This window comes from Globicephala melas, chromosome 14 (assembly GCF_963455315.2).
Source record: "Globicephala melas chromosome 14, mGloMel1.2, whole genome shotgun sequence".
In the NCBI taxonomy this organism is placed as follows: Eukaryota; Metazoa; Chordata; class Mammalia; order Artiodactyla; family Delphinidae; genus Globicephala; species Globicephala melas.
The window spans coordinates 87,815,186-87,829,897 of NC_083327.1; positions in this window are offsets into that span (position 1 = coordinate 87,815,186).

The window sequence follows — 14,712 nt, forward strand, 5'->3', positions numbered from 1 at the left end:
ATCCACCCCTAGGTGAACCCAGCTATTCACGTTCTTTTTTGCCTGCATCTGAGCAAACCGGCCCTTCTGGGGAAAACGCACAGCATGGCGGACATCATGAACACCAGGCCTCAGCTGCTCACTGAGTCTCGCGGCCTCGTTCGCACCTTCCAGGCCTGTGCCCACCCTCACGGCAGCAGGCTGCTCTCTGCCCTGCAGGTCTACGGTTTTCACCCCGCTCTGCTTTGCGTGCTGCAACCCCCCTCACCTCCTCCCAACCGAGTAGATGCCCCCTCTGCGACGTGGGCACCTGCTCACCCAGCTGTGCCCCTTGCCCCCTGATTACTCCTCAGGCCTCAACCCCGCTTCTCCCCACAACTCCCTGGAGGCAGCTCCTGTCAACATCCATTTTGCTCCGTATTTCTAAACCCCCGGTGCCCGTGTCAGTGCGATGCATCCCACTGCTGACCTCTTTGTTTTTCGGGACCCCCTGCCCCTTGGCATTTGGGCTCGACCTTCTACTTTCCTTCTGCTTATCTGTGTGGCTTTCCTTCTACTTATCTGGTTAGTGTTTTTTTCATTTGTTTCCCCAGTTATTCTAAAGGCTAATTTTCCTTTTTCAAGGACTTTTAGTTCCGTCATTGCCTGTGCCCGTGTCCCTCTGAACCTGCCCAGGGGTCTCATCCAGCCTGCAATGTAAACACCATCTACTTGTTGATGAGTAAAATACGTTCTCCCAAATCTCTCTTGAGAATCAAAATGGACTGGATTTTCTTCTAAACTAGAAGAAAGCTTCTAGAAAAACAAAACAAAAACAAAAAATAACCACAACTGTCCGCATAGATTCGCTTCAGGACCACAATGGAAAAGAGACATCACAGAAAACAAAACAAGAGAGACCATCACTCAGGACAAAACAGAGCTTTCAGCGCACTTTCCCTTGCTGTGCTGTGGTCCATCTCCCCACTTTCACCATTTGCAATCTTAGATTTTTTTAGGGGAGTGATGACAGGGTGCCTGGAAAATGCCTGTTTCATGCCCTCTGTCAGTGAGACCAGGAAATGCCTTCTTCGTCTCAGGGAAAAGGACAACACAAACAGTATTCACATAGCAGCTGCCTATGTTGCAAAAAGTAGAGATGAGCATTTTTATGAGGACCGCTGGATAAACCACAATAATGAAAATGCAAGTGTGTCCAGAAGGACCTCACACTGCTGCTGTGTTTACAGGCTGGTAGGACCCAGTAGAGATAAGCCTGGACCCCCAAGGCTGCTGGGCCTGCAGCCGAGGCCCAGAAGTGGGGTCAGAGCCTTGGTGCGCCGTGTGGGGCGAGGCTGGCCTCACACACCCAGTTCTTCTGAGCTGCGATGCAGGGGAAGGACAGCAGTCTGAACTGTCTCCTTTCCTGGGGAAAATCAGGTGATGTTGGCCCCTGTTCATGGGCAAGGTCACAGCCCGGAACACTTTGCAAGCAGCACCCAGAGGCCGACTGCCAGGTGAGAGGCCTCAGCACAAAGATGTAGGACGTCTGCTGACAGTGAGAAGCAGAGGGTGAGCGAGCAGCCAGAGCAAAGAGGGACCTGGTGCCGTGGAGCCGCATGGCGGAGGGGCTGGCAGGGCCCACCACAGGGAGCTGCCACCTTGGCTGTGCCCGGTGAGAGGCCCGGACACTGGCCCAAGAAGCAGGACTGTCCTGGACAGGGTTACAGCCACTCCCCGTAAGTGAGGCCGAGCCAGCTCTCTCCTCCCAGCCAAGTGCTCACACCCAGGCTCTGTCAGCCGGCTCTGGCCCAACAGTGGGGTCCCCTGAGCCCAGCCAGAGAAGAGTGATATTAGAATAGCTTTGAACCTGGACCTTCAATCTGAACTCTTTTATTGACCAAAGGTGACCACAAGCAGGATGACACAGGGGCTGGAAAGGAGCTCCAGCCAAGCAGAGGGAGGATGGCCTTGGAAACACCTCACCTTAAACCCACTGGGCAGGGACCCCTGTCCACGCAGGGCTCGCTTTGTAGATTCAACGGAAGGAGCCAACCAGGCTGGAAGTGGTTCTCCCTCCGAAGCCACGTTGAAAGCCTCCTAAGGCCAACGAAAACTGGAATCTGGGAAATTCAGATGCGTTTGGCAGATGTGTGGATGGAACAGTGTGGCTTCTCGGTTTAGGGAATAAAGCCTCTTACACATTAAATAATGTTTAAAATAGTCATCCAATGCCACAAATTTAAGTTATCCAAACATATGGATCAAATTTTCCCTAGAATTACCATGCTTCTAAAACTAAGCAAAAAAATGCCTGGCAAGACTACTGAAATTACTTTTCAAATGGTTTGTGTTTAATTAGAAATGTTTTCTGAATCCAAAAGATTCTCTCAGCCCACCCATCTCAACCAGACTAATCAGAGCTATCCTCACACAAACCTGAACAGCATTGCTGTCCTGTCATCCTGTAGTGATCAAAATTCCATGGATGGCTAAGGATTTCCAACAATACTTTTTGTCAAACTTCATCCTTTTCTTTCACATTGTCTTTTACAATTAAGTAACTTCAGCGATAACACACTCAATAGTCAACAAGGATTTTCTATTTTTATATTTAGTTTATTACATACTTATGATGATCAGAAAGATGATAAGGCTACATTCTAGGTAAAACTATTAAAATAATAACACCATTGTCACATTTTAACCACAATACAGAATTTTAACTATAGTACAGAATATTCTGGTGAGAATTGGCTGTCAGTGCACTCAGTGTGGGAGTCTATCCCTGTCTGAGAAATAAATTATTATGTTGGATTTTGAGTGAAACTTGTTATAAAACAAGTCAGTGTCTTACTTCATACTCACATTTTACAATCAGTCCCCGACATACAACCTTCAAGTTGGGAACTTTCAAAGATGCGCATATGCATCTGGTTCCAGCAAGGAACCAGAACCTGTGCCATCAGCGTCAGGCGTGAGTGAAATGGCAGCTCGCCCTCCGTCTCCTATTGCTGACAATCCTTCAGCTCTGCCATCTCCCACCTCCTCTCCCTCCTCCAGTCAGTAACTCTTCTTGCCTGTTCACTTGATGCCAGCCCCTGGATGCCAGCTGTGTACTGTACTACTGTACTTTTCAAGGTACTGTACTCTAAGATTAAAAATGTTTTCTTATTTTTTGTGTTTGTTTTATTATGTTTTATTTGTGTGGAAAGTTTTGTAAGCCTATTACATTACAGTCCTACGTAGACAATTGTGCTAGTTGGGTACCTAGGCTAACTCTGTTGGATTTACAAGTGAACTGGACTTATGAACATGCTCTCAGAATGGAACTCATCGTATGGAGGGGACTTGCTGCATTTTGGATCAAGAACAGTAAGACCCAGATAGATAGATAGATAGACAGACAGACAGATAGATAGATAGATAGATAGATAGATAGATAGATAGATAGAGACAAAGAGAGATGATCTATTTATGCTTTGAAACAAACTGAAAAAAACACAAGATTTGAGGGGAGGGAATGAAGGAAAATCTGTTATTGGAACTTATATTTAAGGTTCTAATTTTTAAAGGAGGATTTTCAAGTATTATTTTGTAATCAATTATAAATTTAAATTGACTGAAATTGACAGGAAAAAAGTCCTTCTGCAGACAAATCTTCTACCTTGTACCCAGGTGTGGTCAATATCTGGGTCCATGTCTAAATGGTAACTCTTCCAAGTAAACTTACCAGTTACACATGTAAGTGTGGATGGCTGGAGGGTTGTATCCATCTATTTGTACACATGTAGATGGATACATACACAGTGTGTGTACATGCATGTGCTTGTGTAGGTATCCTAAAATGGATGTGGGTGTGTGCCTGTATGTATAGCCTCTATACACATACACGTATGTGTGAGCGTGCCCAGCTTAGCCACAGGAAACTCCGCAGCCAGTACCCACTGGTGTGTGCAGAGGGGTGACGTCACCTCCCCATTACCCCACTGAAAGCTCCCAGGAAAGATCAAGTCTCTGAGTTATGGTGACCTCAGCTTTCCTGAGATGCACAAGGGCCCCATGAGGAGAGCAGTAAGCAAGGCCTCCGGGCTCTGCAGTGTTTGCTAGGCTGTTTTACTTTTTCCTTTTTTCTTAATTGAGGTATAGTTAATTTACAATATTGCATAAGTTTCAGGCATACAACACAGTGATTCAACACTTTTATAGATTATACTCCACTTAAAGTTATTACTAAATAATGGCTAGATTTCCCTGTGCTGTACAATATATCCTTGTTGCTTATCTATTTTATATCTAGTGGTTTGCACCTCTCAATCCCATCCTCCCAGCTTGCCCCTCTCCCCATTGGTAACTACTAGTTTGTTCTCTACATCTGTGAGTCTATTTCTGTTTTGTTATATACATTTTTTGCTTTATTTTTTAGATTCCACATATAAGTGATATTATACAGTATTTATCTTTCTCAGATTTATTTCACTAAGCAAAATATCCTCTAGGTCTATCCATGTTGCAAATGGAAGAATTTTGTTCTTTTTTATGGCTGAGTAATATTCCATTGCATATATGTACCACATCTTCTTTATCTATTCATCTGTCGATGGACATTTAGGTTGCTTCCACGTCTTGGCAATTGCAAACAATGCTGCTATGAACACTGGGGTGCATATATCTTTTCAAATTAGTGTTTTTGTTTCTTTTGGATACATAACCAGGAGTGGAATTGCTGTATCATATGGAGGTTCTATTTTTAGTTTTTTGAGAAAACTCCATACTATTTTCCACAGTGGCTGCACAAATTTACATTCCCACTAACAGTTTATGAGGGTTCCCTTTTCTCCACACCCTCACCAACATTTGTTATTTGTGGTCTTTTTTTTTTTGCGGTACACAGGCCTCTCACTGTTGTGGCCTCTCCTGTTGCGGAGCACAGGCTCCGGACGTGCAGGCTCAGCAGCCATGGCTCACGGGCCCAGCAGCTCCGCGGCATGTGGGATCTTCCCGGACCAGGCCACGAACCTGTGTCCCCTGCATCGGCAGGTGGACTCTCAACCACTGCGCCACCAGGGAAGCCCTATTTGTGTTCTTTTTGATGATGGCCATTCTGACAGGTGTGAGGTGGTATCTCATTGTGGTTTTGATCTGCATTTCTCTGATGATTAGTGATGTTGAGCATCTTTTCATTTGCCTGTTGGCTATCTGTATGTCTTCTTTGGAACAATGTCTGTTAAGGTTTTCTGCCCAATTTAAATCAGATTGTTTCTTTTTTTTGATGTTGAGTTATATGAGGTGTTTATATATTTTGGATATTAACCTCTTATCAGTCATATCATTTGCAAATATTTTCTCCCATTCAGTAGGTTGTCTTTGTTTTTTTGTCAATAGTTCCCTTTGCTGTGTAAAAGCTCTTAAGTTTAATTAGGTCCCATTTGTATATTTTTGCTTTTGTTTCCTTTGCCTTAAGAGACATACCCAAAAAAATATTGCTACAATTTATTCAGTGAGTGTTCTGCCTATGTTTTCTTCTAGGATTTTTATGGTTTCAGCTCTTACATTTAGGTCTTTAATCCATTTTGAGTTTACTTTTGTATATGGTGTTAGAGAATGTTCTAATTTCATTCTTTTACATGTAGCTGTCAAGTTTTCCCAAAACCACTTATTGAAGAGACTGTCTTTCCTCCATTGTATATTCTTGCCTGCTTTGTTGTAGATTAACTGACCATAAATGCATGGATTTATTTCTGGGCTCCCTCTTCTGGACTCTCTACATTGATCTATGTGTCTATTTTAGGGCCAGTACCTTAGTGTTTTGATTACTGTAGCTTTGTAGTATAGTCTGAAGTCAGGGAGAATGATGCCTCCAGTTTTTTTTTTTTTTAAATAATAGAAAAAATCTTTAAAAATATTTATTTTCATTTTATGCACAGAACTTGTTTAAACTTGGAAATTGTATGCATTTAACCCATTATGCAAGATGGGATTTTTAAAATTGTTATTTTAATATACACAGGCAGGCCTCAATTAAGAATAAGTGAGATTCTAAAGCAACTCAGTTTTGTGAAAGTTATAACATATGAACACATTACCTTATTAGCAATCTCATACACAATATTAACATTTTCTTGTTTTGCCCACCAAAGGCTTTTTTTTTTCAATAATGACCTTGAGCCATAGTTATGCACTGAGTGCTTTAATATCTAAATAACGAGAATGAGTTTATTTCTATGAAAAAATATATTCATAAATTCAGCAAGAATCATCACAAATTCAAACTCTTTAGGCTCCTTAATCAGCTCTCCCTTCTGCTAAGCCTTAAAGCTTCTTTGGTGATCCTTTGTTCTAGGTTAAATCTTGGCTAGTAAAGTCAGATACAGAAGTTTTGGAAGAAAATGCAGGATTCTGAATGTAGGAGATACAGAAGTTTTGGAAGAAAATGCAGGATTCTGAATGTAGGAGAAGACTGACAGAGAAAGGAAATGTGAGTAGATGTTGTGACTAGATCTCTTTCATCTTTCTGAGAGTATCTCTTCCCTGACCTCTCTAATCACCCCCTTCCTCTTCCTTTCCACTCCTCCTCCCAAAGAATGACCACCAGAGTTTCCATCTTGGTTACCAATATGCTCCTATTCATTTTAGAACTTTACTCAATGCAACTGTCATTGAGTTTTATTTAAAATTTCTTTCTGAATGCTATGTAATGGCCTTTAAATTTTATTTCATCTTCTTTTATGATAAATAGCAGAGGAAATAAAAATAGTGTATGCTTTTAACACCTCTTTAATCAGAAAATCTGTATATACAAAGTTATCAATTGTCTTTACAAAAAAATGATTTAATGCAATTTTATTGAGCATACAAGCAATTCTGGGCATTTCCCTATGGGGGTTTTGGCTAAACTCAGCTGTACTCCACATGCCCTTCATCTGTCTTTGGGGACTAGTAGGCTAGCACAGGGATATTCTTCTCACGGATTTTGCTGTAGCACAGGATAGAAATCCCAACTGCACGTGTGCTTTTCTAGCCATTGATCAACTTACTCTTACTAATATTCAATAGGCTAAAGTCAGTCATTTGCAAAAGTCAAGGTCAAGATGTGGAAAAATATATTCAACATTTTAAATGGGACAAACTGCAAAGTCAAATAATGGATTGTAGTGGCATGGATGAGTAAAATAGTGAGATCATTAATGTAATCTACCACAGTCCTTAGACACTAATTTGCTGTGATGCCTCCAGTTTTGTTCTTTGTTTTTTCAAGACTGCTTTCATAATTCAGGGCCTTTTGGGTTGCATATAAGTTTTAGAATTATTTGTTCTAGTTCTGTGAAAAATGCCAAGGGTATTTTGATAGGGATTGCATTAAATCTGTACATTGCTTTGAGTAGTGTGGACAGTTTAACAATATTATTTCTTTCAATCCAAGAACATGGGATATCTTTCCATTTCGTTATGTTATTTTCAAATCCCTTCATCAGTGATTTACAGATTTCAGAGTATAGGTATTTCATGCCATTGGTTAAGGTTATTCCTCGGTGTTTTATTCTGTGTGATGCAATTTTTTTTTAATTTTATTTATTTTCTTATACAGCAGGTTCTTATTAGTCATCAATTTTATACACATCAGTGTATACATGTCAATCCCAACAGCTGAATCCATCACACCATCATCCCCAACCCCCCGCAGCTTTCCCCGCTTGATGTCCATACGTTTGTTCTCTACATCTGTGTCTCAACTTCTGCCCTGCAAACCAGTTCATCTGTACCATTTTTCTAGGTTCCACATACATGCGTTAATATACGATATTTGTTTTTCTCTTTCTGACTTACTTCACTCTGTATGACAGTCTCTAGATCCATCCACATCTCAACAAATGACCCAATTTCGTTCCTTTATATGGCTGAGTAATATCCCATTGTATATATGTACCACATCTTCTTTATCCATTCGTCTGTTGATGGGCATTTAGGTTGCTTCCATGACCTGGCTATTGTAAATAGTGCTGCAATGAACATTCGGGTGCATGTGTCTTTTTGAATTATGGTTTTCTCTGGGTATATGCCCAGTAGTGGGATTGCTGGATCATATGGTAATTCTATTTTTCGTTTTTTAAGGAACCTCCATACTGTTCTCCATAATGGCTGTATCAATTTACATTCCCACCAAGAGTGCAAGAGGGTTCCCTTTCCTCCACACCCTCTCCAGCATTTGTTGTTTGTAGATTTTCTCATGATGCCCACTCTAACTGCTGTGAGGTGATACCTCATTGCAGTTATGATTTGCATTTCTCTAATAATTAGTGATCTTGAGCAGCTTTTCATGTGCTTCTTGGCCATTTGTATGTCTTCTTTGGAAAAATGTCTATTTAGGTTTTCTGCCCACTTTTGGATTGGGTTGTTTGTTCTTTTACTATTGAGCTGCATGAGCGGTTTATATATTTTGGAGATTAATCCTTTGTCCGTTGATTCGTTTGCAAATATTTTCTCCCATTCTGAGGGTTGTCTTTTCATCTTGTTTATGGTTTCCGTTGCTGTGCGAAAGCTTTTAAGTTTCATTAGGTTCTGTTTGTTTATTTTTGTTTTTATTTCCATTACTCTAGGAGGTGGATCAAAAAAGATCTTGCTGTAATTTATGTCAAAGAGTGTTCTTCCTATGTTTTTCTCTAAGAGTTTTATAGTGTCCGGTCTTACATTTAGGTCTCTAATCCATTTTGAGTATATTTTTGTGTATGGTATTAGGGAGTGTTCTAATTTCATTCTTTCACAGGTAGCTGTCCAGTTTTCCCAGCACCACTTATTGAAGAGACTGTCTTTTCTCCATTGTATATCCTTGCCTCCTTTGTCATAGATTAGTTGACCATAGTTGCGTGGGTTTATCTCTGGGCTTTCTATCTTGTTCCATTGATCTATGTTTCTGTTTCTGTGCCAGTACCAAATTGTCTTGATTACTGTGGCTTTGTAGTATAGTCGGAAGTCAGGGAGTCTGATTCCTCCAGCTCTGTTTTTTTCCCTCAAGACTGCTTTGGCTATTCAGGATCTTTTGTGTCTCCATACAAATTTTGAGATTTTTTGTTCTAGTTCCATAAAAAATGCCATTGGTAATTTGACAGGGATTGCATTGAATCTGTAGATTGCTTTGGGTAGTATAGTCATTTTCACAATATTGATTCTTCCAATCCAAGAACATGGTATATCTCTCCATCTATTTGTATCATCTTTAATTTCTTTCATCAGTGTCTTATAGTTTTCTGCATACAGGTCTTTTGTCTCCCTAGGTAGGTTTATTCCTAGGTATTTTATTCTTTTTGTTGCAATGGTAAATGGGAGTGTTTCCTTAATTTCTCTTTCAGATTTTTCATCATTAGTGTATAGGAATGCGAGAAATTTCTGTGCATTAATTTTGTATCCTTCAACTTTACCAAATTCATTGATTAGCTCTACTAGTTTTCTGGTGGCATCTTTAGAATTCTCTATGTATAGTATCATGTCATCTGCAAACAGTGACAGTTTTACTTCTTCTTTTCCAATTTGTATTCCTTTTATTTCTTTTTCTTCTATGACTGCCATGGCAAGGACTTCCAAAACTATGTTGAGTAATAGTGGTGAGAGTGGATGTCCTTGTCTTGCTCCTGATCTTAGTGGAAATGGTTTCAGTTTTTCACCATTGAGAATGATGTTTGCTGTGGGTTTGTCGTATATGGCCTTTATTATGTTGAGGTAGGTTCCCTCTATGCCCACTTTCTGGAGAGTTTTTATCATAAATGGGTGTTGAACTTTGTCAAAAGCTTTTTCTGCATTTATTGAGATGATCATATGGTTTTTATTCTTCAATTTGTTAATATGGTGTATCACATTGATTGATTTGTGTATATTGAAGATTTCTTGCATCCCTGGGATAAATCCCACTTGATCATGGTGTATGTTCCTTTTAATGTGTTGTTGGATTCTGTTTGCTAGTATTTTACTGAGGATTTTTGCATCTATATTCATCAGTGATATTTGTCTGTAATTTTCTTTTTTTGTAGTATCTTTGTCTGGTTTTGGTATCAGGGTTATGGTGGCCTCATAGAATGAGTTTGGGAGTGTTCCTCCCTCTGCAAATTTTTGGAAGAGTTTGAGAAGGATGGGCGTTAGCTCTTCTCTAAATGTTTGATAGAATTCACCTGTGAAGCCATCTGGTCCTGGACTTCTGTTTGTTGGAAGATTTTTCATCACAGTTTCAATTTCAGTTCTTGTGATTGGTCTATTCATATTTTCTATTTCTTCCTGGTTCAGTCTTGGAAGGTATACCTTTCTAACAATTTGTCCATTTCTTCCAGGTTGTCCATTTTATTGGCATAGCATTGCTTGTAGTAGTCTCTTAGGATGCTTTGTATTTCTGCAGTGTCTGCTGTAACTTCTCCTTTTTCATTTCTAATTTTATTGATTTGAGTCCTCTCCCTCTTTTTCTTGATGAGTCTGGCTAATGGTTTATCAATTTTGTTTATCTTCTCAAAGAACAAGCTTTTAGTTTTATTGATCTTTGCTATTGTTTTGTTTCTATTTCATTTATTTCAGCTCTGATCTTTATGATTTCTTTCCTTCTGCTAACTTTGGGTTTTGTTTGTTCTTCTTTGTCTAGTTCCTTTAGGTGTAAGGTTAGATTGTTTATTTGAGATTTTCTTGTTTTCTTGAGGTAGGCTTGTATAGTTATAAACTTCCTTAGAACTGCTTTTGCTACATCCCATAGGTTTTGGATCATCGTGTTTTCATTGTCATTTGTCTCCAGGTATTTTTTCATTTCCTCTTTGATTTCTTCAGTGATCTCCTAGTTATTTAGTAACGTATTGTTTAGCCTCCATGTGTTTGTGCTTTTTACGTTTTTTCCCCTGTAATTGATTTCTAATCTCATAGCTTTGTGGTCAGAAAAGATGCTTGATATGATTTCAATTTTCTTAAATTTACTGAGGCTTGATTTGTGACCCAAGATGTGATCTATCCTGGAGAATGTTCCATGCGCACTTGAGAAGAAAGTGTAATCTGCTGTTTTGGATGGAATGTCCTATAAATATCAATTAAATCTATCTGGTCTATTGTGTCATTTAAAGCTTGCGTTTCCTTATTAATTTTCTGTTTGGATGACCTGTCCATTGGTGTAAGTGAGGTGTTAAAGTCCCCCACTATTATTGTGTTACTGTTAATTTCCTATTTTATAGCTGTTAGCAGTTGCCTTATGTATTGAGGTGCTCCTATTTTGGGTGCATATGTATTTCTGATTGTCATGTCTTCTTCTTGGATTGATCCCTTGATCATTATGTAGTGTCCTTCCTTTTCTCTTGTAACATTCTTTATTTTAAAGTCTATTTTAATTGATATGAGTATTGCTACTCCAGCTTTCTTTTGATTTCTATTTGCATGGAATATCTTTTTCCATCCCCTCACTTTCAGTCTGTATGTGTCCCTAGGTCTGATGTGGGTCTCTTGTAGACATCATATATATGGGTCTTGCTTTTGTATCCATTCAGCAAGGCTCTGTCTTTTGGTTGGAGCATTTAATCCATTCACGTTTAAGGTAATTATTGATATGTATGTTCCTATGACCATTTTCTTAATTGTTTTGGGTTTGTTTTTGTAGGTCCTTTTCTTCTCTTGTGTTTCCCACTTAGAGAAGTTCCTTTAGCATTTGTTGTAGAGCTGGTTTGGTGGTGCTGAATTCTCTTAGCTTTTGCTTGTCCGTAAAGCTTTTGATTTCTCCATCGAATATGAATGAGATCTTTCCCGGGTAATCTTGGATGTAGGTTCTTCCCTTTCATCACTTTACATATATCATGCCACTCCCTTCTGGCTTGTAGACTTTCTGCTGAGAAATCAGCTGTTAACCTTAGGGGAGTTCCCTTGTATGTTATTTGTCATTTTTCCCTTGCTGCTTTCAATAATTTTCCTTTGTTTTTAATTTTTGCCAATTTGATTACTATGTGTCTCGGCATGTTTCTCCTTGTGTTTATCCTCTATGGGACTCACTGTGCTTCCTGGACTTGGGTGGCTATTTCCTTTCCCATATTAGGGAATTTTTCAACTACAATCCCTTCAAATATTTTCTCTGGTCCTTTCTCTCTCTTCTCCTTCTGGGACCCCTCTAATGCGAATGTTGTTGCGTTTAATGTTGTCCCAGAGGTCTCTTAGGCTGTCTTCATTTCTTTTCATTCTTTTTTCTTTATTCTGTTCTGTGGCAGTGAATTCCACCATTCTGTCTTCCAGGTCACTTATCCATTCTTTTGTCTTAGTTATTCTGCTATTGATTCATTCTAGAGTAGTTTTCATTTCTGTTATTGTATTGTTCATCTCTGTTTGTTTGTTCTTTAATTCTTCTAGGTCTTTGTTAAATATTTCTTGCATCTTCTTGATCTTTGCCTCTATTCTTTTTCCAAGGTCCTGTATCATCTTCACTATCATTATTCTGAATTCTTTTTCTGGAAGGTTGCCTATCTCCACTTCATTTAGTTGTTTTTCTGGGGTTTTATCTTGTTCCTTCATCTGATACATAGCCCTCTGCTTTTTCATCTTGTCTACCTTTCTGCGAATGTGGTTTTTGTTCCACAGGTTGCAGGACTGTAGTTCTTCTTGCTTCTGCTGTTTGCCCTCTGGTGGATTAGGCTATCTAAGAGGCTTCTGCAAGTTTCCTGATGGGAGAGACTGGTCCAAAGATATAATTAGCACTTCCAATGAGGAGGAACTCACATCTTCACAATCCTAGGTTCTGCATGGTTAGGCGTCCTGATCCCTCAAACTTCATTGACACTTCCAGATCACTGACGTATTATCCAGTAGAACATCACACTGAGGGCACCTTGGTATCCTGCTAGTGTTGGAGGGTCTCCTGCAGAGGCGGGGGTGGCTGTTGCTCACCGTGAGGACAAGGACTCTGGCAGCAGAAGTTCTGGGAAGTACGCCTTTGCGTGAGCCCTCCCAGAGTCTGCCATTAGCCCCACGAAAGAGCCGAGTGGGCTCCAGTTTTGGGTTGCCTCCTGTGTGATGCAATTTTAAAGGGGATTGTTTCCTTCCTTTCTCTTTCTGATAGTTTATTATTAGTGCATAGGAAAGCAACAGATTGCTATGTATTAATCTTGTATCCTGCAACTTTACTGAATTCTTTTATTAGTTCTAATAGTTTTCTGGTGAAGACTTTAGGGTTTTCTGTATATAGTTATCATGTCATCTGCAAATAGTGACAGTTTTATTTCTTTCCTTCCAATCTGGATGTCTTCTAATTCCTTTTCTTGTCTGATTACTGTGGCTAGGACTTCCAAGAAAAAGAAGAGCAAACAAACCCCAAAATCAGCAGAAGGAAGGAAACAATAAAGATCAGAGAGAAAATAGATAAAATAGAGACAAAAAAATAGAAAGGGTCAATGAAACCAAGAGCTGTTTTCTTGAAAAGATAAATAAAATTCATAGACCTGTAGCCAGGCTCATGAAGAAGAAAAGAGAGGACCTAAATAAACAAAATAAGAAACAAAAGAGGTGAAATAAAAACCAATATCACAAAGGCAGAAAAATCATAAGAGAATTCTACAAACAGTTATCTGCCAACAAATTGAACAGCCTAGAAGAAATGGAAAAATTTCTAGAATCATATAACCTTCCAAAACTAAATCAGGAAGAAACTGACCATCTGAACAGATGAAACACTAGTAGTGAAATAAATTTGTTATAATAAAAAAAAAAAAAACCTGCAAACAAAAGTCCAGAACCAGACAGCTTCACAGGGGAACTCTACCAAATGTATAAAGAGCTAATACCTATCCTCAAACTATTCCAAAACATTGAAGAGGATGGAACACTCCCAAATTCATTCTATGAGTCCACCATTACCCTGATACCAAAACAAAACAAAGACACTCCAAAAAAATTAAATTGCAGGCCAATATCTCTGAGGAATATAGATGCAAAAATCATCAACAAAATATTAGCAAACTGAATTCAACAATATATAAAAAGAATCATGCAACCTGAGCAAGTGGGATTTATTCCAGGGATTCAAAGATGGCTCAATATTCACAAATCAATCAATACGATGCACCACATTGACAAAAGAAAGGATCAAAATCACATGCTCATCTCAATAGTCTCAGAAAAAGCATCTGACAAAAATCCAACATCCATTCATGAGTTAAAACTCTCATCAAAGTGGGTACAGAGGGAACATATATTAACATCAACAAACCCACAGACAACATCATACTCAATGGTGAAAAGCTGAAAGACTTTCTGCTAAATTCAGGAACAAGACAAGGATGCCTACGCTTGCTAGGCTGTTTTATGACCAGGCAGAATGTGGGCTGTGTCCTCTGCTCAAGCTGACCTTCCTCAAGCTGCAGGTCGAAGCAGACCACCTTTTAGGGTGAGCAAGTGTCATCTGCTGATCCAGAGTGTGGTATGTGGGGAAGAGCAGAGCCCTCATCTCCCAGTCAAGCAAACCAGACAAAGTTCTAGCCCAGTGCTCTTCAGAGGGGTGGAAAGGGTAGAATCAAGCCTGCAGGGATATAGAGTGGGTGCTCAGCTGTCATCTGGGGTCCGCTGCACACCTCCCCCACGCAGTGTATCCCATTTTCTTTCCCTTGCATATTTTTTGTTTATCCATTCATTTTACTGGAGCATAATATCCACTAGCTTCTTGAGAAATGGTGCCTGGGCAACAAAGTTTTTTAAGATTTGCATGTCTTAAAATGTTTTTCTTCTATCCTGCCATTTGATGGATAATTTTATTGGGTGTGGAAT